The sequence below is a fragment of the Ailuropoda melanoleuca genome, chromosome X, assembly GCF_002007445.2.
Source record: "Ailuropoda melanoleuca isolate Jingjing chromosome X, ASM200744v2, whole genome shotgun sequence".
Classification (NCBI taxonomy): Eukaryota; Metazoa; Chordata; class Mammalia; order Carnivora; family Ursidae; genus Ailuropoda; species Ailuropoda melanoleuca.
The window spans coordinates 89,008,799-89,034,685 of record NC_048238.1 but is presented as its reverse complement, the minus strand read 5'-3'; the positions used below and the strand labels follow the sequence as shown (position 1 = coordinate 89,034,685).

General features: G+C 34.9%; 1 pseudogene; it reads left to right on the top strand.

The window, feature by feature from the left end:
* The first annotated feature begins 24,579 nt into the window (after positions 1-24,579).
* On the top strand, positions 24,580-25,199 carry LOC100476522 (annotated as a pseudogene).
* Positions 25,200-25,887: the final 688 nt, after the last annotated feature.

Genomic DNA, 25,887 nt, shown 5'->3' with positions numbered 1-25,887 from the left:
GACTCTTTTGAGTGGAAAAGAAAGATCAAATGTAACAGAGTGGAACAGAGAAAATCTCCAGAAACAAGTACAAAACAAGTAATAAACTGGCACTAAAACATATCAATAATTACTCTGATTGTAAATTCATTAAAAACTCCAATCAAAAGACATAGAGTGTCAGAATGGATTAAAAAACTAAAAACTATCTGTATGCTACCTATGAAAGACTCATTTTTGAACTAAACACACTTGCAGATTGAAAGAGAGGGGAAAGAGAAACATTTATCATGCAAATACATATCAAAAGAAAGCCACAGTAGCAATACTTGTATTGGACAAACTTGACTTTAAACCAAATACTGTAAGAAGAGATGAAGAAATATACTATATCACAATAAAGGGGTCTATCCAACAAGACAATATAACAATTGTAAATATTTATGTACCCAACATTGGAATATCTAATCATATAAAAAATTAATAATAAGCATAAGGAACTCATTGATAATAATAAAATAATAGTATGGGGACTTTAACACCCCAATTATATCATCTAAACAGAAAATCAATAAGGAAAAAATGGCTTTGAATGACAAACTGGACCAGATGGATTTAACAGATATATTTAGAATATTCCAGTCTAAGCAGCAGACTACACATTCTTTTCAAGTGCACATGAAATATTCTCCAGAATAGATCCTATACTGGGTGACAAATCAGGCCTCAACAAACCAGATGCAAAAAGACTGAGATCATACCATGCTTATGTTCTGACCACAAAGCTATGAAACGACAAGAAAAATAAAATACGTCAACCACAGGAAAAAAAAATAGGAAAGACCACAAATACATGAAGTTAAACAACATGCTACTGAACAATGAATGGGCTAACCAGGAAATCAAAGAAGGATCTAAAAAATACATGGAAGCAAATGAAAATGAAAACACAATGGTCCAAAACCTTTGGGATGCAGCAAAAGTGATTCTAAGAGAGCAGTTTATACCAGCAGAAGAAGGGAAATTATAAAGATTAGAGCAGAAATAAATGATACAGAAACAAACAAACAAAAAATCCCAAAACAATAGAACAGATCAATGAGACCAGGAGTTGGTTCTTTAAAATAATTAATAAAATTGATAAACCCCTAGCCAGACTTATCAAAAAAAAAAGAGAAAGGACCCAAGTAAATATAATCACAAATGAGAGAGGAGAAATAACAACCAACACCAGAGAAATACAAATAATGATAAGCGAATATTATGGAAAACTATATGCCAACAAATTGGACAACCTAGAAGAAATGGACAAATTCATTGAAACATATGAACTATCAAAACTGAGTCAGAAGGAAATAAAAAACTTAGACTGATAACGAGCAGAGAAATTGAATCAGTAATCCAAAAACTCCCAACAAAGAAAAGTCCAGGGGTAGCCTCATAGGGAATTCTACCAACAGTTTAAAGAAGAGTTAATACCTCTTCTTCTCAAACTATTCTAAAAAGAACAGAAAAGGAAGGAAAACTTCCAAATTCATTCTCTGAGGCCAGCATTACTCTGATAGCAAAACCAGATAAAGACTCTACTAAAAAAGAGAACTATAGGCCCATACCCCTGATGAACATGGATGCAAATATTCTCAATAAAATATTGCAGATGAATCCAACAATACATTAAAATAATCATTCACTACAATCAAGTGTGATTTATTCCTGGACTGCAAGGGTGGTTCAATATTCACAAATGAATCAATATGATACACCACATTAATAAAAGAAAGGAAAAGAACCATATGATCATTTCAATATGTAACAAAAAGCATTGACAAAGTACATCCATTAATGATAAAAACCATCAACAAAGTAAGTTTAGAGGGAATATACCTCAACATCATAAAGGCCTATACAAAAAACCCACAGTTAATATCATCCTCAATAAGGAAAAAATGTGATTTTTTCCTTTACAGTTAAGAACAATACAGGGATGCCCACTCTTACCATTGTTATTTAACATAGTACTGGATGTCCTAGCCACAGCAATCAGGCAACCAAAAGAAATAAAAGGCAAGCAAATCAGTAAGGAAGAAATGAAACTTCTACTATTTGCAGATGACATTATACTCTATATAGAAAATCTGGGGGTGCCTGGGTAGCGCAGTCGTTAAGCGTCTTGCCTTTGGCTCAGGGCGTGATCCTGGCGTTCCGGGATCGAGTCCCACATTGGGCTCCTCCGCTGGGAGCCTGCTTCTTCCTCTCCCACTCCCCCTGCTTGTGTTCCCTCTCTCGCTGGCTGTCTTTCTGTCACATAAATAAATAAAATCTTAAAAAAAAAAAGAAAATCTGAAAGACTTCACCAAAAATTGCTAGAATAAGGTTGCAGGATACAAAACCAACATACAGAAATTTGTTGCATTTCTTTTTTTTTAAAGATTTTATTTATTTATTCGACAGAGATAGACACAGCCAGCGAGAGAGGGAACACAAGCGGGGGAGTGGGAGAGTAAGAAGCAGGCTCATAGCGGAGGAGCCCGATCTGGGGCTCGATTCCATAACGCCAGGATCACGCCCTGAGCCGAAGGCAGATGCCTAACCGCTGTGCCACCCAGGCGCCCCTGAAATTTGTTGCATTTCTATACGCCAATAATAAGGCAGCAGAAAGAGAAATTAAGAAATCATTCTCATTTACAATTGTACCAAAAACCATAAGATACATAGGAATAAACCTAATCAAAGATCTGTACGCTGAAAACTATAAAACACTTATGAAAGAAATTTAAGAGGACACAAAGAAATATAAAAATACTCCATGCTCATGGATTGGAATAACAAACATTGTTAAAATATCTATACTACCCAATGGCACTACACATTTAATGCAATCCCTATCAATACCATCAGCATTTTTCACAGAACTAGAATAAATAGCCCTAATATTTGTATAGAATCACAAGAGACCCCAAATGGACAAATCAATCTTGAAAAGCTAGAAGCATCATAATTCTGGACTTCAGGTTATGTTACAAAGATGTAGTCATTGAGACAGTATGGCACTGGCACAAAAACAGATATATAGATCAATGGAACAGAATAGAAATGAATCCACAACTATATGATCAATTAATTAATCTTCAACAAAGTAGAAAAGGATATCCAATGGGAAAAAAGACAGTCTCTTCAACAAATGATATTGGGAAAACTGGACAGCAACACGCAAAAGAGTGAAACTGGACCACTTTCTTACACCATCCACAAAAACAAATTCAAAATGGTTGAAAGACATTTCATGTCCTAAATGAGTGACATGAAACCATTGAAATTCTAGAGGAGAACACAGGTAGTAACGTCTTTGACATCAGCCATAGCACCTTATTACTAGATATGTCTTCTGAAGCAAGGGAAACAAAAGCAAAAATAAACTATTGGGACTACATCAAACTAAAAAGCTTCTGTTGCTAATTGAATATAATAATAAAAAAATTAAAAAATAAAGTGTATGAAGAAAAAATTTAAAAAATAAAAATCTTTTGTTATTGAACACTATGTCTGAAACTAATGATGTACTGTATGTTGGCTAATAGAATTTAAATAAAAATAAATAAATAAAAAGCTTCTGCACAGCAAAAGAAATAATCAACAAAACTTAAGGTATTCTTTGGAATGGAAGAAGATATTTGCAAATGACTAATCTGATAAAGGATAAGTATCCAGAATATATAAAGACCTTATAAAATCAATACCCCCAAAGTGAATAATCCAATTAAAAAATGGGCAGAAGACATGAATAGGCATTTTTCCAAAGAAGACATACAGATGGCCAACAGATACATGAAAAGATGCTCAATATCATTCATTATCAGGGAAATACAAATCAAAACTACAATGAGATATCATCTCATACCTGTCAGAATTCTAAAGTCAACCACACAAGAAACAACAGTTGTTGTTGAGGATGTGGAGAATGGGGATTACTCCTGCATTGTTGATGGGAATGCAAACTGGTGCAGCCACTATGGGGAATAGTATGGAGGTGCCTTCATAAAGTTAAAAGTAGAATTGCTCTTCAATCCAGCAGTTGCACTATTTACCCAAATACAAAAATACTAATTTGAAGGAATACATGCACCGTGATGTTTATAGCAACATTTACTATAATAGCCAAATTATGGACACAGCCCAAATGTCCATTGACTGATGAATGGATAAAGAAGAAGGTGTGTGTGTGTATAATACATATATATAAATATATATGTAAATATATATACACATCAATAATGGAATATTAGTCATAAAACAGAATGAAATCTTACCATTTGTAATGACAAGGATGGAGCTAGAAAGTAAAATAAGTCAGTCAGAGAAAGACAAATACCATATGATTTCACTCATATGTGGAATTTAAGAAACAAAACAAATGAGCAAAGGGGGAAAAAAAAAGAGAGAAAAAGACAAACCAAGAAACAGCCTGTTAACTATAGGGAACAAACTGATAGTTACCAGAGGGGAGGTGGGTGGGAGGATGGGTTAAACAGGTGATGGGAATTAGTACTGGAAGATGAGTCTGGGTGTTGTATGGAAATGTTGAATCACTATATTGTAAACCTAAAACTAGTATTACACTGTATGTTAACTAACTGGAGTTTAAATAAAAACAAAAAAATTTATGAATACCAGTAATGCTACAGGTAATTTTTATGAGAAACAACATCGTAGTAGGAATTTTGGATATATTCCCTGAGATTACTATATTAAAATACACCTATAACTTTTTGTTTTGGTCAAGATGGAATAAACCCACTATAGCCTATTTTCCCCTTGATTACAATTGAAAACTCGAAAAAACTGCAGAAAACCACAAGCGCATTCTGAAAAGTAAAAACAAACAAAAAATGTAACAGGCAGATTAGAGAGAAAAGTCAAAAGAAGAGTGATCTTTCCACTATGGTGGTTCCCTGAATTTTTCCTGTCTCCCAGCAGTGGAACAAAACAGGCTTTATAAAGGGAGTATGCATCAGTTGTAGACAACAAAAACTATGAGAGAAACCATCCTTCTGAAAAGGACCAGAAAATGGACCTTTGTAAACTGGAGAGTATGTGGGAATTCCCCTTTTTATTTTATCTATCCTAGCCTTGTCCAGAGGCAGCTACAGTCAAATTACAATGGTGGTGTGGGCACCCTAAGACTATAAAGGGAAAACCCATTTCTTTGGATAGAGACACTTGGAAAGAGATTGCTGTTAGGTAAATGTGAAGGGAAAAACTCCACCATGTGTTATCTTTATTTTTCTTACTTCACTCGAAGAGCAGGCTTAGTGTTGCAGAAACGTATGATGGGGCTGGAGGCTAAATTTGTCAGAGAAGTCTCAGATTTCTGCCAGAGGGCAAAAGAAATGGTCCTCTGGAAACTGGAAAGTTGAAGGAAAATCCTGGGAAGGGGAAAGATGGCTAGAGGGCTTCTCTAATTTTGTGGATGAACTGACACATGTCCCAAAATCATTCTCAAGTTCTGCATGTATAGAACAAACCCAAAGAAATAAAGGAAAGACATTGATAACTGGAGTACAATATTAACTACCACCCAGATCTCAGATGAACCCTTGAGTGGTTCATGTGAGAGGCTGGCCCAAAGAATGTGACAAATGCTTGTACACTAAACTGACATTAACTTTACCCACTGAAGTCAAGATAGACAAAACATTAATTTCATCCTAACTGGCTTGACTCTCTCCTAAAACAAACAAAAACCAACATTCTCTGAAGGATTTTAACATAACCCAGAGTCTCACAACATATTTTCAAAATGTTTAAGATACTATTCAAAATTACTCAACATACAAAGAACCAGAAAAGTATAACCAATTCTCAAGGTAAAATATAAATGTTAACCCCAAGATAACCGAGATATTAGAGTACCAAATACTTCAAAGCAGCTATTATAGCCACCTTTCATAAGATGAATATAACACTCTTGAAATAATTAGAAAGAGAAGTTTCAGCAGACATACAGAAATTATTTTATAAAGAGAACCAAATATAAATACTAGAACTGAAAAATACAAGACCTATAATAAAAAATTTAACTCTATTGGCTCTATCTCAGAATGGAGATGAAAGGCTGAAGTCTGTGAACTTGAAGATAGATCAATAGAAATCTGAAAAACTGAGAGATAAAGGATGAAAAAATAGAGACTCAGGAACCTGTAGAGCAATAACAAAATATGTAGCCCTTGTGCCATTGACTCTCCTGAAGGAGATGAGAAAGAGGTTAATGCAAAGAAAATATTTGAAGAAATAATGGCTGACAATCCCAAATCTGGGGTTTTTCTGTTTGATTTCTACTTGCCTTCAGAATTATTTTCCAAGTTTTCTAATAGGAATATCCACTTCTACTCTGCCTGATAGACAACTTTCTATTTATTATACATGCTAATTCCATTTTTATGATTATTTGTGAAAAAAACAAATCTAAACAAGAAGAGTTTTCTGTTCATCTTGCTTTCTATTCCAGCAAGGACAAATTTGGAATTTTGAGGAAAAGGTCTTAAAGGTAGAACCCTTTTTAGGTGAATCCAGAATAATTTGAAGATTTCTCCAGAATTATATATTTAGTCTCTCAATTTTTCTGCCTATATCTCAGTGTTTCACATCACTGGCAGGGCATTAATACACATAACTTGATTTAGAGTGCACACACTTTTGAACAATCTGCTAAAAATACATTGATTTGATATTTTCCAAAAAACAAGTTCTCATAAGATAGGGAATGAACTATGGAGAGTCAGATAACAGAATTGGGTTTTAGAAGACATGGGGTTAGGTTATATTTACAGGGTCTAAATATTGCACTAAGGTTTTAATCCTAAATTTGTATACCTTTATGTTGCAAAATAGATAAATTAATAACAAAGCAATCAATTCCAGCCTCCCAATTTGTTCAAAGCAGTGAATACCAACCACAAATTAGCTAGTTGTGTTTGCAGACAATGACTGATCATCAAGGTCAGACAGAACTGACATAAATATGGCAAAACAGTTACACAAGTGAACAACAGCTCATGTGTAGTGAGGGTCAAGGCAATAATTCCTAATTAGGTGGCTTTCTCTTCCAAGCAGGACAATAATATGCAAATAGCTAACAAGCCTTGACTTAATCTTGGAGGCACAGGGAAATGAGCAGGTATTTTTCAGAAAAGAAAGTGATACAATTAATCTTTTACCCAAATAAAACTAAATTAATAAAATAAACGCATCCAGACTGTTGGAACAATGAATTTAATAATGGTGTCAAGCTTATTCCTAACTGCAGGGGTATTTTATAGCTGTGGTTTCCCAGCTATCAGTGGCTATGTTATTATTATTTAGTTGCTGAAAAACTACACCTAAAGAACATTTTTAGCCAGAATCTGCGGCCTCACCTTTAACATTATCTTCTGTAGATTGCACTAAATGTGAGAATTCATGTCTGTCAGAAACCGATGGAAGGAATCATCTAGTGCATTTGCCAAGCCTGCCCCTAATGTCTGTGAGGCCAAAGCCAAAGTAAACATGGAAGCTCATATAACATATGCATATATATTTAAAATGTATAAATCAAGATATTTAAATATCAAATATTAAATAAAATATTATCTACTCTCCTGTGTTGACAGATACAGTTGCATAAAGATCTGGAAGGACAGAGTCAAATGAGAATTTCTGTATTCCCTGAAGTTCCATACAAGAATGTAGGCACGTAAGAAGTTTTCAAGTTTATCTTCCCACCACCAGCTACATTCAGCAGCTGAGGGACTTCATGTGTGAGAAACAAAATATATACATGGAAATGGCCAGACCATACATGGCAATAGACACTAATCCACAGCCTCCGCAGCAACCAGCCTGGGAAAACAAACCACAACCTCTGCAGCAATCAGCACCAAATGGTCAGTACTTGATTAATAACTGCTAGTGTCCTTAATTTTTAGCCCCCCCCACACACACTTTTTATATAGAACCAATTGGAGAAAGCCAAATATGCTTCCCAAACCAATCACTTAGGATGCCCTGCGTCTAATTAACACATTTAAAAACTTCCTCATACCAAAAATCTCCCATCAGAGCACATTTCAAAATTGCCCGTTTTTTCACTATAAAGTTTTCCCACTCCTTTGTCTACCTTTGAGTCATTGCCAAACACAAGTAAAGGTAACTGACTCCTCTGCTAAACAAGCTCTGAATAAATGGGCTCTGTTTGTTCTCACTTAAGGTATCTTCATTTATTTTCACATGTGTGTATGAGTGTAGACACTCCAGCCTGTAAAACAAAGCTTTACCCATACCTGCCACAAACATTCAGGAGGCCTGATTAGACTATGGGAATAGATTGAGTACCATTTAAGTAAGGAATTCTAGGGTCTTGACTAACTTGAGCGGTCTAGAGGGAGATGGCACATATTCCAGGTAAACACACATTTGGTTCTGCAAGTTCTGCAGACCTCTCATTCCATGGGAACAGGTGCAACTACAGTAGGTCTAGGGCAGGGTCCTGAATCTGGAGCAGAGGGCTTCTTTTGTTTATGTCTAAGGGTGATACTGGAATTACCACCAACCATTTTGAGCCAAGTCTTCAACTTAAACATCTATCTAAACTTTTAAAAATATGACTTCTCCCAAATAGAAATGAGAGAACCTCTTCAATGCCTTCTTGGTGTCCTGTGCTCCCCTATTATAGCATTTATGCTCTTTTGTAATTTGTGTTTGCTTGCCCTATATACCTTTAGGGCAGGCATCTTATTTATTTTTGTGCTCTGGGGGCTAACATAAAGTAAAAAAAATGAATGAATTATTTGTTCGTGAAAAATTGTCAACTATATGTAAAAACAATGATTGTTTTCATGTAATTCAAAGGACAAGATGGCTAGATATCAACTTGGTTTTACTAGGTTCAAAGTCTTTCCCCCAGTGTAGAAGAGAAACTGACAATTTTGTACTACTCTTTTACTGCCATCAATTCTAATATTCAAAGCTTGTTGCAAAATAAATCTGTGTTTTGAGGGGGAAATGGTTATCATTGTTTTTCCCTGGATGGAGAATTAGAAGAAAGTCTGAGTTCTAAAAGGGGTAATATAATCACAGTTCTGAAGACTTTTTACTTCAGTTGTTAGATTTAATTGTGTTTTTCTACGTAAGGCACCCAGGGAGGGATCAGCCTGATTGGCGCAATACAAATTAGAAATATTTTAAAAATACAATTCTTGAGGCTGATAACATGATTTCTACTATTTCATTGTTCTTGTTTTATATTATATTATTTTGTTGTTCTCATTGTTTTCATTAGTGATTATCTTCAAGGTAATTTAAATCTAATTTTTCTTGGGGCACTAAGTACACCTAAAGCTCTTCTTCAAACCTGCTGATTAAAAATTAATTTTAGATTTTCTTAGAAGTTAGGGCAGGTACCTCCTACGGAATAACAGCAGGCTTTCATTTTAATCACCTGTGAACACTTCCTGAGGCTCCACGTGGAACTTTATGAAGAATTAAAGAGTTCTGGCAGTGATATTCCCATGGGAAGAGAAGGGGATGAAACCATCCATGCCAATTTTAGTCCTGGCTGGAGCTAAGACATTAGCATTTGGAATCAATGGCATAGCATGAAGGAGAAAAAATGTCTGATAAGCAGCTTCCCATTGTTCCAGAATCATTATGAGCAGAAAGTACAGAAAATTCCAATTGAATAAATTGGAATCTTCTTGTGGAAGTAATGTTTCTGTGGGTCATTTCCTTTTTTGAAAAGTGTCAAAAATGTACCTGGCCTTTACTGATTTGGCAAGTACCTCCACAGACCAAAAAGCATCTCCTTTATGCTCTATAAAATCATGCTATGTTTTCATTTATTTTGAAAAATAATTCCTTTCCTCTTAATTGGTAAAAAAAATGCAGCATTGATTCCCTCTTTTTTTGAACACCCTGAATTGAAAGTAAGCCCAACATTCTACAACTACAATGTATAATCTGAAATGTTTATTAAGTGTAAAGGATAATTGTAACTTCATAAAAATAATTATTTACTAAGTTGTATATTAAGAGATTATAGACATGCTTATGAAAAGGAAAGGATTTCTGGGGTGCCTGGATGGCTCAGTTGGCTGGGCATCTGCCTTCAGCTCAGGTCATGATCCCAGGGTCCTGGGACCAAGCCCTGCGTTGGGCTCCCTGCTCAGTGGGGAGTCTATATCTCCCCCCAGCTCATGCTCCCTCTCCCTCTCTCTCTTTCTCTCAAAGAAATAAATAAAAATGAAAAAGAAAGGGATTTCTTCATCTTTCTTTTCCCTAGTATCTAACTCTTTCTGTAGGTGAAATATCTGTCACTAAGAAAATATGTAATTTCCTTAGTGTTGAATTTCCAGATTTTAGCCCTCCACATGATTGCTAGACACTCCTTGAAATCAGGTTGAAATATCCATTGTAATAAAAAACATTCCTCAATAATTGAAAATATGTACATATATATATACATATATATATATGATCTTTAAGAGACAGAACCATGTTGGCACATTGATTTGATTAAAAAACACAAGATTCAAATAGATCTGGCTTTTGTCTTACCTCTGACGACACGTAGCTATGTGTCCCTGAAAAAAATCACTTACTGTCTGTTTCTCAGCTCCTTTCTGTTTGAAACCTTGGCAATACAAAATTGGCCTTCCTAATTTATAGTGTAGTTATGAGGAGACATAAACTAAAATTATTGGTTTTTTGCTTTGCATACAAGAAAACATTATGCAAATACAAAGAATCAGTAAAATATAAAGAATGATGCACTGAATCAAACCAAAAACCACTGTAATAAATCTCTACAGTACCAAAAGAGATATTCTTTTCCTATACAACTTGATAAGAATAGTAACGTCTTATATCCTATATATCATTATTTTTCCATTAATAGCCTATTGTGAATCTGTCATTCAATATTCTTTCTATACCACTTTGAATTTATTCCCTTTCATTTTCACTTTTCTTCCTTCCTTCTGGTCTTTTTCTATTCTTATATCGCTCTTCCAACATTTACTGAGGACCCACTATTGTTCTAGGTAATAGAAAAATACAAAGGAGAAATAATGGAATGCTAGAAGACTTAAAGAAAATGAAACATGTTATAATAGGATGCTACAAGTATTTCCACTTAACTGTGTCTAGAGGTATAGGAGGAGGAGTGATAAGAGATAAAGCTGGAGAAGTAGGGAGGAGCAGATCATGAAGGGCCTTAGGTATTCTCTTTAGGGGTTTCTATTTTACTCCATAAGTAATGTAGATCTAGTGAAAATTTTTAACTAGGGGCAAAAGATAATATCTTTGAACATTTTCATTCTGTCAACTGTGAGGAGAAAGGTAAGGGAAGCAAAAATGTTTGGTAGGAAAATCAGTTTTGAGAGTGTTTCAAGAATTCGGCTGATAGATTATAAAAAGTGTGAACTCAGATTGCTGCAATGGAGATGGTGGAAAAGGGAACAGAATTGAATGTAGAAGGAAGAACAGAGGGACTGATGAGCCATATGTAGGATATGATAAAGAGGGAGAATTTGAGGATGACTGCAGGAGAAGACACAGTTTGGGGAGACAACGAGTTCAGTTTTAGACATGTTAAATTTGACTTGTCTCTGAGCCATTTATGAAAAGAGAAACTATAGGAAGATAGTATCTCAGTGTTTTCACATAGGCTGTTTTCTCACCTTGAACATTATTAATTCTTAATCTCTTAGTCTGGCTGATGCTTAGCTATCTTTCAGGTCTTACCTTAAATATTATTGCTCAGGGAGGCTAAGTCCCCTTACGCATTTATTTTTTCTCATAGCATTCTCTGATTTTTCATTCCCAGAACTTCCAATTTTTCATTTATATTTATTTGTGCCAATATTTAACATTCATTTCACCCAGTAGACAGTAGAATCCATGAGAGCAAGGGTAATGCATATGTATTCTTTTCTGCTGTATCCCCAGTGCATAGAACAGTGCCTGATGCAGATAAATAATTCTTAAATGAATAAATCTGAGTTAGGTTTTAGGGGAGAGCTCTGCCTAAAGATGAAGTTTTATAGGGTATCAACATAATTGCTGATAAGAGGTTGATAAAAGAAAGGGATGAGAGTAGATGGAATTACCTAAATACAATGCATAGAATGGGACAAGTGCAAGGGATGGAAGAAATTAGAAAATTAAATCCAATGAGGTAGGAACATTGACTTGTTCACCTCTGTATCTACAGAGCTTACAATGGGGTCTGGTATATAAAAAGCACTCAGATATTCATTGAATGAATGAATGAAAAAGATGAATTTAAACATCCATATTTAGAGGGCTGAAAATTCTACATATGTGAAGATAATTACCAGGCTCCTCTTATATCTTTTCTTATATCTCCTCTCTCTGTACTAAAATTCCCTGTTTCCCTCTACTATCTCTGCTATGCAGTTTCCGGACATTTTATTTCCCAGTCCTCTGTCCTCTCAAAAGACCATGTCACTTTTAAAAGGCATTGTCATGATGAGCACTAGGTGATGTATGCAATTGATGAATCACTACATTATATACCCAAGACTAATATAACACTGTATGTTAACTATACTGGAATTAAAATTTTAAAAAAATTTTAAAAGGCATTTCCCCCACAACTGAACCCAACGTTAACAGTGTGGTCTGACCAGCAGAAGAAGATGAACTACTTTATTGTGGACTTCCACTATGTGAATGCATACTGATATTTCACTATTTTCATAGCAACAGTACAGTTTCTCACATTCACTTTGAGTCAACAGAAGCATCTATTTTACATAAGCAGCTCCTAAAGAGTTTCACCCTTTTCCTACACTTTTGCAGTTAATTTTTACAACTTAGTAGAATCCATCACTATAGTTTTCACTTATCATTTTAGCCTGTCAGATTTTTCCTATTAAATCTTAGCTGCATATTAGTGTTTTGTCAAGCTATGTCATCCACAATTTTGATAAGCTTATCTACATTCTGTGTCTTAAGTTTTTTGGTAAAATGGAAATGATTAAGTCCAGTATCTGTGCCATATAGTTCTTCATTAGAGATGACCCTCCAGATGTAAATTTCATCTATTTCACATTTTTTTACATTATAATTTCAATTTCTACATAATATATCACTATTGAACAACTATTATTTATAAAACAATTTGATGGCCAGGATATTATACAAGGATAATATATGAGGTTTTCTTCAAAAGAGGATTGAAATACTGATTCGTTATGGCTATGGGATCTTCTTAATCTAAGAATCTAACAATGATGACATATTTAATTTAATATTTTATTACTTAAACTCTATTACTTGAAAATCTTGGATCTTCTGTTAAGTATAACTATCAATATATGCCACATTTACATACAGCACATGCTCTGAGGTGAGATGACATATAATATAGTGAAAGCTTAATTGAGTCAAGTATATTTTATCCATTTTTCCATGTCAGCATTATTATACTCTAGTGAAGGAGTGCAAAAAGTCAATAGAACGCAAAAAGGATGGTGAAAGAATAAAGATGAATAATCACCTATTGTGCTGTGTTGTCTAGGATGTGCTCTGAGTAGCATAGATTCAAACCAAAAGTAAAAATGGGAATAATAGATGTCTATCAAAGAGAGGTCCTTTGCTTGAAAAATGACTATTATATATAATAGAGTTCATTAAAGTATCTGGTGAGATTTATCTCAAAGGATGTATATTTCAGAAAGCCTCCTTGAGGTACCATTTTCAGAAGAGTAAAGGCTATCTTCTGCAATGTTGAATTTGTGTTTTATAGAGGCTTTAGGGCATGGCCTTAATTACATAATCTTTTTTGAAGCTTAATATCATGTAAGCACTACTGCAGGTCTGCTAATGAAGTAAAAAAAAAAAGAATGGTTTTAGAAAGCACTAGGGAATTAGAGAAGTATATTAAAGAGGAAGATGTTTATTTCAGTAGAGCTTACCACCTCAGTTTAGATATAATGTTTAAAATATCTGTCAACAGGTGTAGAAAATGCATTTGACAAAATTTTAAAAAATAATGATAAAAATTTTTAACAAATTAAGCATAAAAGGAAAATACCTAAACATAATAAAGACCATATATGACAAGCCAACAGCTTACATTATACTGAATGGTGAAGGGTTAAAAGCTTTTTGCTCTAAGATCAGGAACAAGACAAGTATACCCACTCTTACCACCTTTATTCAGTATAGTGCTAGAAGTTCTACCTATAGCAATAAGGCAAGAAAAAGACATAAAAAGCATCAGAATTAGAAAGGAAGAGGTAAAATTGTCTCTATTTGAAGATGATATGATTTATATATGTAGAAAATTTTAAAGACTCAACCAAAAACCTGTTAGATATAATCAATGAATTCAGTAAATTTGCAGGATACAAAATTAACATACAAAAATTAGTGGTGTTTCTATACACTAACAATGAATTTTTGAAAAGGAGACAAATTGACACCTTTTACAATAGCATCAAAAACAATAAAATGCTCCAGAATACATTTAACTAAGCAGGTGAAAGATATCTACTTTGAAAACCACAGGACACTGATGAAAGAAATCCAAGAATACACAAATGGAGAGGTATCCTGTGTTCATGGATTGGAAGAATAAATATTGTCAAAAAGTCAATACTACCAAAAGTAATCAATAGATTCAATTCAATACCTATCAAAATTCCAATGGCATATTTTATAGAAGTAGAAAAAAAAGGTCTTAAAATGTATATGGAACAACAAAAGACCCTAAATACCTAAAACACCCGAAGAAATCCTGAGAAAAAACAAAGCAGGAGGCACAACACTTCCTGATTTCAAGCTCTACTATGTATTATAAACCTATCATCATTGAAACAGTATGGTACTGGCATAAAAACAGACAAATAGACCAATGAAATAGGAGTGAGAGCCCAGAAATAAACCCAAGCACATCCAGTCAACTAATATTTGGCAACAGAGCCAAGAATACTCAATGGAGAAAAGAGAGTTTTTTCAATAAATGGTGCTGGGATAACTGGATATTCATATGTAAAAGAATGAAACTGGACCCACATCTTACACTACTCACAAAAATTAACTCAAAATGGATTAAAGACTTAAATGTAAGACCTAAAACCATAAAGGATTTATGTATTTATTTATTTATTTAATTTCTAGGAAGAAAACATAGGAATAAAGCATTTTTTTCCAGTTTCATCTTTTTTTTCTTTAAATTCAATTAGCCAATGTATAGTACATCATTAGTTTTTGATGTAGTGTTCAAGATTCACTATTTTTGCATATTACACCCAGTGCTCATCATATCATGTGCCCTCCTTAATGCCCATCATTCCGTTCCCCACCCACCACCCTTTCCACAACCCTTAGTTTGTTTCCTAGAGTCAATAGTCTCTCATGCTTTGTCTGCCTCTCTGATTTCTTCCCATTCATTTTTCCCTCCCCTCCCCTATGATCCTCTGTGTTATTTCTTATAAGGAAGAAATCTTTTTGACGTGTGTTCTGGTAATGCTTTCTTGGATATGACACCTAAAGCACAAGCAACAAAATATAAAATATACAAGTGGGGCTACATCAAACTAAAAAGCTTCTGTACAGCAAAAGAAACACAACAATAAAGTGAAAAGACAAGTTATGGAATGGGAAAAAATATTTGCAAGTGATACATCTGATAAATGGTTAACATCCAAAGTATATCAAGAACTTATAGAACTCAAGAGCAGGGAAAAAAAAACAGAAGGAAACGAAAAAAAAAGAAAGAAAAACAACAAATAACCCAACCAAAAAAATGGGCAAAGGACTTAAATAGATATTTCTCCAAATAAGATATATGAAAAGCCAGGTATGTGCTCTAGTTGTTAGGGAAACACAAATTAAAGCCATAAAGAGTTATTATCTCACATATTTTAGAATGGTCATCATCAAAAAGACAAAGGATAACAAATGCTGGCATGGATGTAGAGAAAAGGGAACACTTATGCACTGTTGCTGGGATTGTAAATTGGTATAGTCACTCAGTATGTTAGATCCTGAAAAAATTAAAAATGGAACTACCATATGATTCAGCAATTCCACTTTTGGGAATACATACAAAGGAAATGAAAACACTAATTTCAAAAGATTTCTATATTCCTACATCCACAGCAGCATTATTTACAATAGCCAAGATGTGGAAACAATCTAAGCATCCATCAGTGGATGAAAGGAAGAAGAAGTTGTGGTATATCTATACAATGCAATATTATTTAGCTATAAAAAACACAAGAAATTCCCTACCATTTGTGACAACATGGACGAACTTTCAAGGCATTATGTTAAGTGAAATAATTCAGACAGTTAAAGACAATAAATACTACATGATTTATATTACGTGGAATCTAAAAATATGAAACTCATAAAAAAAGAAATCAGATGTGGTTATTAGAGGTGGAGGGTGAGGGGGAGGGAAATTGAAGGAAGGTGGTCAAAAGATATAAACTTGCAGTTACAAGTAAGTCTTAGGGATGGAATGTACAACATGATGACTAAAGCTAACACTGATGTATGCTATATAAGAAAATTAAGGGAGTAAATCCTATGAGTTTACATTATAAGGACACAGTTTTTTTCTTTGTTTCTTTTTTTTATTTTATGTATATGAGAAGATGGGTGTTAGCTGAACCTATCATAGTAATAATTTCACAATATATGTAAGTCAAATCATTATGCTGTATTCCTTAAACTTATACAGGGACATATGTCAATTATTTCTCAATAAAACTGGAAAACTATGAAAAGCAAAACCTAAAAATCTTAAAAGAAATATGTATTTGTGAATTAGTTGACAATAAATAGAAGGGAGAATGTTCCAGAGTTTATAGGTAACAGAAAGAAACAAACTATGTTTTTCACCCTCCCCTAAAAAAATCTGGTTCAGCTCTTTGCCATTCCTAATTAGCTTTATGATAAAAAAACGAATCTAAAACTGTTGTAGTGGCATAAAATTTACTTTTGTGCTTGAATGGTAACCTCTAATGATTATGGAAATAAAACAACAGATCTGCCATTTTATTGCTCTGGCTGTACCTGCAGGATTGTTTCCCAGATGGGAGTTTAGTGCCAACCTAGATCACACCCACTTTCCGGGTACTACCTCCTCAGTTCATAAGGCCATATCACTGAAGATGTTAAAACAAAGATATCAACAGAAATAATTCTTCACATAGCTGAGTGCATGAAGGACCCTCCACCTATGAATTCTGAAGCCTTTTCATGATCTATGTTGAACATATTTTTGATACAGGTGTCACTTACCCTTTACTTATTTATTTATTCATTTATTTATTTATTGGAAACTAAAATTTATTTATTTTTTATTTAATATTCAGTCACTGTATAGCACATCATTAGTTTTTGATGTAGTGTTCAATGATTCATTAGTTACATATAATACCCAGTGCTCATCACAACATGTGCCTTCCATAACACCCATCACTCTGTTACCCCCTCCCCTCCCCCCCATCCCCTCTGAAATCCTCAGTCTGCTTCCCTGGGTCCATAGACTTTCATGGTTCATCTCCCTCTCTGATTTCTCTCCCTTCAGATTTCCCTCCCTTCCCCTACAGTCCTCCATGCTATTGCTTATGTTCCACATACAAGTAAAACTATATGATAATTGTCTTTCTCTGCTTGACTTACTTCACTTAGCATAATCCCCTCAAGTTCCATCCATGTCGATGCAAATGGTGGGTATTCATCCTACTGATGGCTGAATAATATTCCATTGTCTATACATACCACATCTTTATCCATTCATCTGTTGAAGGGCATCTCAACTCCTTCCACAGCTTAGCTATTCTGAACATTGCTGCTATGAACATTGGGATGAATGTGGCCATTATTTTCACTACATCTGTATCTTTGGGGTAAATACCCAGTAGTGCATTTGTTGAGTTGTAGGATAGCTCTATTTTTAACATCTTGAGGAACTTCCATACTGTTTTCCAGAGTGGCTATATCAGCTCATATTCCCACCAACAGTGTAAGAGGGTTCCCCTTTCTCCAAATCCTTGGCAACATTTTATGTTTCCTGTTTTGTTCATTTTTGCCATTCTCATTGGTGTAACGTCGTATCTCATTGTGGTTTTGATTTGTATTTCCCTGATGGCTAGTGACGTTGAGCATTTTTTCATGTGTCTGTTAGCCATTTGTATGTCTTCTTTGGAGAAGTGTCTGTTCGTGTCTTTTGCCCATTTTTTGACTGAGTTATTTGTTTTTTGAATATTGAGTATTGAGTTTATAGATCTTGGATACCAGCCCTTACCTGCAATGTCATTTGCAAACGTCTCCCATTCTGTGAACTGTGTCTTAGTTTTGTTAACTGTTTCCTTTGCTGTGCAGAAGCTTTTCATCTTGTTGAATTCCCAAAAGTTCATTTTTGCTTTTGTTTCACTTGCCTTTGGGGACATGTCTTGAAAGAAGTTACTGTTGCTGATGTTGAAGAGATTACTGCCTTATGTTGTCCTCTAGGATTTTGATGGATTCCTGTCTCACATTGAGGTCTTTCATACATTTTGAGTTTATCTTTGTGTATGGCGTAAGGGAACAGTCCAATTTTATTCTCCTATATGTTGCTGTCCAATTTTCCCAGCACCATTTATTGAAGAGATGGTCTTTTCTCTATTAGATATTTTTTCCTGATTTGTCAAAGATTACTTGACCATAGAGTTCAGGGTCCGTTTCTGGAGTCTGTATTCTGTTCCATTTGTCTATGTGTCTGTTTTTGTGCCAATACCATGCTGTCTTGGTGATTACAGGTTTATAATATAGCTTGACTTACCCTTTAAAAGTGAAACAAACTATTATTATAAAAGTGCCATTTTCAAAATATGTGCGAAGCAATGTTAAGATTCTATACTTACATGTAGTATTTAATATGTGTCAGGCTATGTGTTAAACACTGCACATGTGTTAACTCCTTTAATTTTCACAAGAGTTCTATAATCATTCCCTTACCATAGATAAGAAGCATAGGACATAGAAAACATTCAACTTGCCCAGGGTCACATAGTAAGTGCACAGTCAGGCTACAAATAAAGCAAACTGACTGTATACCCCATGATTTAAAACCACTAAACTATATTGCCTCTTAATGTGTGGTCTAGAAAAAGATTTTTTTTGTTTCAAGTTTTTATTTAATATCTAGTTAACATATAGGGTAATACTGGTTTCAGGAGTGGAATTTAGTAATTCATCACTTACAAATAATACCCAGTGTTCAACACAAGTGCTCTCCTTAATACCCACCAACCATTTAGACCATCACCACCCTTCTCCCCTCCATCAGACCTGTTTGTTCTCTATACTTAAGAGTCTCTTGTGGTTTTCTCATTTCCTTTTTCCCCTTCCCCCATGTTCATCTGTTCTGTTTTGTAAATTCTGCATGTGAGTGAAATCATATGGTATTTGTCTTTCTCTGACTGACTTATTTTGCTTAGCATAATACAGTCTAGTTCCATCCATGTCATTGCAAATGGCAAGATTTCTTTCTTTTTGATGGCTGAGTAATGTTCTATTGTGTATACACACACACACACACACACACACACACACACACACACACCACCTCTTCTTTATCCATTCATCAGTTGATGGATATTTGGGCTCTTTCTGTAATTTGGCTATAGTTGATAATGATGCTATGAACATCAGGGTGCATGTGCCCCTTCGAATCTGTATATTTGTATCCTTTGGGTAATACCTACTAGTGCAATTGCTGGGTAGTAGGGTAGTTCTATTTTTAACTTTTTGTGGAGCCTCCATACTGTTTTTCACAGTAGCTGCACCAGTTTACATTGCCACCAACAGTGTAAGAGAGTTCCATTTACTCCACATCCTGGCAAACATCTGTTGTTTCCTGTGTTGTTAATTTTAGGCATTCTGACAGGTGTGAGGTGGTATATCACCATGGTTTTGATGTGTATTTCACTGATGATGAGTAATGTTGAGTATCTTTTCATGTGTCTGTTAGTCATCTTATGTTTTCTTTGGAAACATGTCTGTTCATGTCTTCTGTGCATTTCTTAACTTGATTGTTTTTCGGGTGTTGAGTTTGGTAAGTTCTTTATAGTTTTTGGACTAACCCTTTATCAGATATGTCATTTGCAAATATCTTCTCCCATTCCATAGGCTACCTTTTATTTTGATGAGTATTTCATTCACTGTGCAGACACTTTTTATCTTGATGAAGTCCCAACGGTTCATTTTTGCTTTTGTTTCCCTTGCTTCCAGAAGTCTAGTCGGAAGTTGCTGCAGTGAAGGTGAAAGAGGTTGCTACCTGTGTTCTCCACTTTGATGGTTTACTGTCTCACATTTATATATTTCATCTATTTTTAATTTATCTTCGTGTGGGGTGTAAGAAAGTGCTAGTTTCATTCTTTCGCATGTTGTTGTTCAGTTTTCTGAACACCATTTGTTGAAGAGACTGTCTTTTTTCCCACTGGATATTCTTTCCTGCTTCATCAAAGATTAGTTGACCATTTAATTGTGGGTCGATTTCTGTGGTTTTTACTCTATTCCACTGATCTGTTTATTTTTGTGCCAGTACCATACTGTCTTGATGATGACAGCTTTGTAATATAGCTTAAAGTCCAGAATTATGAGTCCTCCAGCTTTGCTTTTCTTTTTCAAGTTTGCTCTGGCTCTTCGGGGTCTTTTGTGGTTCCGTACAAATTTTAGGATTGTTTGTGCTAGCTCTGTGAAAAACGCTGATGATATTTTGATAAGGATTGCATTACATGTATAGAATGAATTGGGCAATATAGACATTTTAACAATATTTGCTCTCACAGTCCATGAGCATTGAATGTTTTTCCATTTCTTTGTGTCCTCTTGAATTTCATTCTTGTGTTCTATAGTTTTTGGAGTACAGATATTTTACCTCTTTGATTAGGTTTATCCCTAGGTATCGTGAGGTTTTTGGTGCAATTGTATATGGGATAAATTCCTTGATTTCTCTCTCTGCTGCTTCATTATTGGTGTATAGAAATGCAACAGATTTCTGTACATTGATTTTACATCCTGCAACATTGCTGAATTCATGCATCAGCTCTAGCAATTTTTTGGTGGAGTCTCTCAGGTTTTCTCCATAGAATATCATGTCATCTGGGAATAGTCAAAGTTTGACTTCATCCATGCCAATTTAGATGCATCTTATTTCTTTTTGTTGTCTGATTGCTGAGGCTGAGACTTCTGTACTACGTTAAATGACAACAGCGAGAGTGGACACCCTGTCTTCTTCCTTAGAGGAAAAGCTCTCAGTTTTTCTCCATTGAGGATGATATTAGCTGTGGGTCTTTTGTTATGGCCTTTATAACGTTGAGGTGTGCTCCCTCTAACCCTCTTTGTTGGTGGTTTTTGTCGAGAATGGATGCTGTACTTTGTCAAATGGTTTTTCTGCATCTATTGAGAGGATCGATTATATGGTTCTTATCCTTTCTTTTACTAATGTGGTGTATCAAATTGATTTGTGAATATTAAACCAACTGTACAACCCAGGAATAAATCCCACTCGATTCTTTTAATGTACTGTTGGATTTCTTTTTGCTAGTACCTTGTAAATTTTTGCATCGATGTTCATCAGGGATACTGGCCTGTAATTTTTCTTTTTAGTGGGGTATATTTCTGGTTCTGGAATCAAAGTAATGTTGTTCTCATAGAATGAATTTGGAAGTTTTCCTTCCATTTCTATTTTTTGGAACAGCTCAAAAAGAATAGGCATTAACTTTTCTTTAAATGTATGGTAGAATTCCTGTTGGAAGCTATCTGGCCCTGGACTTCTGTTTGTTGGGAGATTTTTTTTTACTGATTCAATTTCTTTGCTCATTATTCATCTGTTCAAATTTTCTACTTCTTCCTCTTTCAGTTTTGTAGTTTGTATGTTTCTAGGAATTTATCCATTTCTTCCAGATTGCCCAATTTGCTAACATATAAATTTTCATAATAGTCTCTTATAATTGTTTGCATTTCTGTGGTGTTGGTTCTCATCTCTCTTCTTTCATTGGTGATTTTATTTATTTGGCTCCTTTCTCTTTTGTTTTTCATAAATCTGACTAGTGGTTTATCATTTTTATTAACTCTTTCGGAGAACCAGCTAATAGCTTTGTTGATCTGTTCCACTGTGTTTTTCTGTTTGTTTCTGTATCATTTATTTCTTCTCTAACCTTTATTATTTCCCTTCTTCTGATGGTTGTAGACTATATTAGCTGTTCCTTTTCTAGCTCCTTTAGGTGTTAAGTTAGATTGTGTATTTGAGAATTTTCTTGATTTTGAGGTAGGCCAGTATTGCTATATACTTTCTTCTTATGACAGTCTTTGCTGCATCACAAAGGTTTTGGACTGTCGTGTTTTCACTTTTATTTGCTTCCATGTATTTTTTTTGTTTGTTCTTTAATTTCCTGGTTAACCCATTCATTCTTTAGTAGGATGTTGTTTAAGCCCCATGTATTTGTGTTCTTTCCAAGTTTTTTCTTGTGGTTCACTTCAGGTTTCATAGCTTTGTGGCCTGAAAATATGCATGGTATGATCTCAGTCTTTTATACTGGTTGAGACCTGATTTGTGACCCAGTATCTGTGATCTATTCTGGAGAATGCTCCATGTGCACTAGAATAGAATGTGTATTCTGCTGCTTTAGGATGAAATGTTCTGAATATATCTGTTAAGTCCATCCAGTTTGTCATTCTAAGCCATTGTTTCCTTGTTGATTTTCTGCTTAGATGATCTGTCCATTGCTGTCAGTGGGTGTCAAAGTCCCCTACTATTATTTCATTATTATCAATGAGTTTCTTTGTTTGTTATTAATTGATTTACATATTTGGGTGCTCCCAAGTTGGGGGCATAAAGATTTACAATTGCCAGATCTTCTTGTTGGATAGACCCTTTTACTATGCTATAGTGCCCTGCTTTATCTCTTATTATGCTCTTTGGTTTAAAATATAATTTGTCTGATATCAGTATAGCTACTCTGGCTTTCTTTTGACATCCATTAGCATGATAGATGGTTCTACATCCCCTCACTTTCAATCTGGAGGTGTCTTTAGGTCTAAAATAAGTCTCTTGCAGGCAGCATATAGATGGGTCTTGTTTTTTTATCCATCGAGTTACCCTATGTCTTTTCATTGGAGCATTTAGTCCATTTACATTCATAGTGATTAATACAAGATATGAATTTAGTGCCATTGTATTACCTGTGAAGTCATTGTTTCTGGAGATTTTTGCTGTTCCTTTCTAGTCATTGTTGCTCTTGGTCTTCCTTTCCCACTCAAAGAGTCCCCTCTAATATTTCTAGCAGAGCTGGTTTAGTGGTCACAAACTCTTTTTGTTTTTGTTTGTTTCAGAAACTATATCTCCTTCTATTCTGAATGACAGCCTTGCTGGATAAAGTATTCTTGGCTGCATAGTTTCCCCATTCATCACATTGAATATATCATGCCACTGTCTTCTGGTCTGCCAAGTTTCTGTGGAGAGATATCCTGCTAACCTGATTTGTCTTCCTTTGTAGGTTAGGGAATTCTTTTTTCTTGCTCCTTTCAGGATTCTTTCTTGTCTCTGTATTTTGCAAATTTTACTGCAATATGTCTTGCTGTTGGGCTGCTTTTGTTGACTTTTGATGGGAATTTTCTGTGTCTCCTGGATTTGAATGTCTGTTTTCTTCCCCAGATTAGGGAAGTTTTCAGCTATAATTTTCTCAAATAAAACTTCTTCCCCCTTTTCCCACCCTTCTTCTTCTAATACTCCTATGTTACAAATATTATGCTTTACAGAGTTGCTGAGTTCCCTAATTGAATGTAAACCCCCTTTTCAGTTAATATATGTGTTATATTCAGGTGAAAGCTGATAATTAAGCTAAAATTGTTTATTGGGCTGTATATTCTAAATCAGAGACATAAAAGTTTTTATGAATACATATGCTAATTCAGTAGAAATTCACTGCGATTGACAATGCTTAGTGGTTCCAGAAAAGGTTGACCTAAATCTTGTCTTTATTTGTCTTTATGAATTTACCAATAAATGGATAATGCACACTTCAATATGCAATACACCAAATTATGACTTCTTCCTGAGACCCCTATCCCATTTTCTTGGGCTGTCAAATTGCCACATTTTTTATGATGAACTAGATATAAAAGCGTTCCTGACATTTCTAGAAGAGACATGAAAATTTCATAAGTCTGCCATTGATTAAGAAGTTTATAGTGCTGATCCTTAAAAAAATGTCTGATCTACAATTATGAAAGTAAATTGCATAAGCCAATCTATGGCTACAGGGTATCTAAGCCACACTCAAATGATCAACAAAGCACGGAAACATCTGCTTGCATGTATTTAATTCACTTGTAATTGCTGTAGTCAAAAAGGAAAAAGTGGGTGGGGACAAAAAAGGAAAAAAGCAGCCCCTCTCTCCCCCACAGAAGCGTCTGTGTTTGCACAGGAAGGGGAAACCAATTGTGAGGTGAAGTGTTGTGCAGTCTGAGAGGCCAGTTGTGTCTGCTGCTTGGAGTCTCTCCTTTCTGGTAGTCCCACGGCCCGACTCCTCCACCACCATGCCCATGAAAGGCTGCTTCTTGATCTGCCACACCTTGCAGTACCTGGGCCGGGGGAGATGGTATTCAAGATCAGTGAAGGTGATGACTGTGAACTACAACATGCATGAGGAGCTGGGTGAGGGCACCAGGATATTTGTGGTTTTCAATATATCTAAGATCCTATACAAAAAGCCTTGGGTGCAGATCATGATGTTTAAGAACATGATGCCATCCCCATTTCTGTGGTTCTATCTGCATTCCAGAGAGTAGGTCCTCATGGATGTGGAGACCAAGTATAATAAATAGATCATAAAGCACATCCAATAAATCTTGGGGAAGAATAAGGAAACCTCAAAAAGAGGAATAGAGAAAAAGCAGGTTTCTCACCCAGCCCACTTTGGCCCCCAAAAGTACTGCCTGCTGAAGCGCATCTGTTAGGTAAAGGGCAAGTCCCCGGCCTGGGCCTGGTGCCATTACCCAAGGAGATGACAGGGAAATACAAAGCAATGCTGAAGCCAACCCCCAGGACTAAGGCCTCAGGCCATGCTCAGGGAAGCCCTAAATTCTATCCCTGGATGGACACTGAAAATGTCTTTGCCATAAGATGGTCCCCTTCACACACTTGTGTGAAGACATGAGAGGGTCGGCAGAGTATCTGCAGTTGGGCTACTAGAGGAATTTCCTATCCATTAGTTCAAAAAATTGCTTCCTGGTCTCCAAAAAAAAAGGAAAAATGTATGACATCATATTGGTTTTAGTATTTATTAAAAATCTTGTTTCTTTCTTATCTAATTTACTTATGAGAAAAATCAAATCCATTGAAATGGATACTAAGGCTGCAAGGCATACTGTTTTTTTTTTAAAAAGCTTTATTTCATCTACTTATATGAGTGAATCAGAATTTTCTTTTTTTAACCAAAACAAATGCAGAAGTAAATTAGATGTGAGGCATGAAAATAGCCTAATTGTTCCCACCAAATGTATTTATAATTGTGTTATTATATACTAATAGATTTGTATTTATATATTTTTTATTTTATTACTTATTTATATTTGTTTTTAACTATACATAGTTATATATAACTAAATATTTTATTTATAGTAAATTTATTTATAAAATTTACATTTTATTTATATTTCTGTTATATATATATATATATATATAATCTCCTTCTCTCATCACTACTCCTTCTACTCTTTCCCCTTATTTATTCAAGCCACATGGCCTTCATGCTATTCATAAAATACATTAGCATGTCATAGCTTCAGGATCTCTAAACTTACTCTTCCTGGAATGCTTTTCTCTAGGAATTCTTGTTCCTTCAA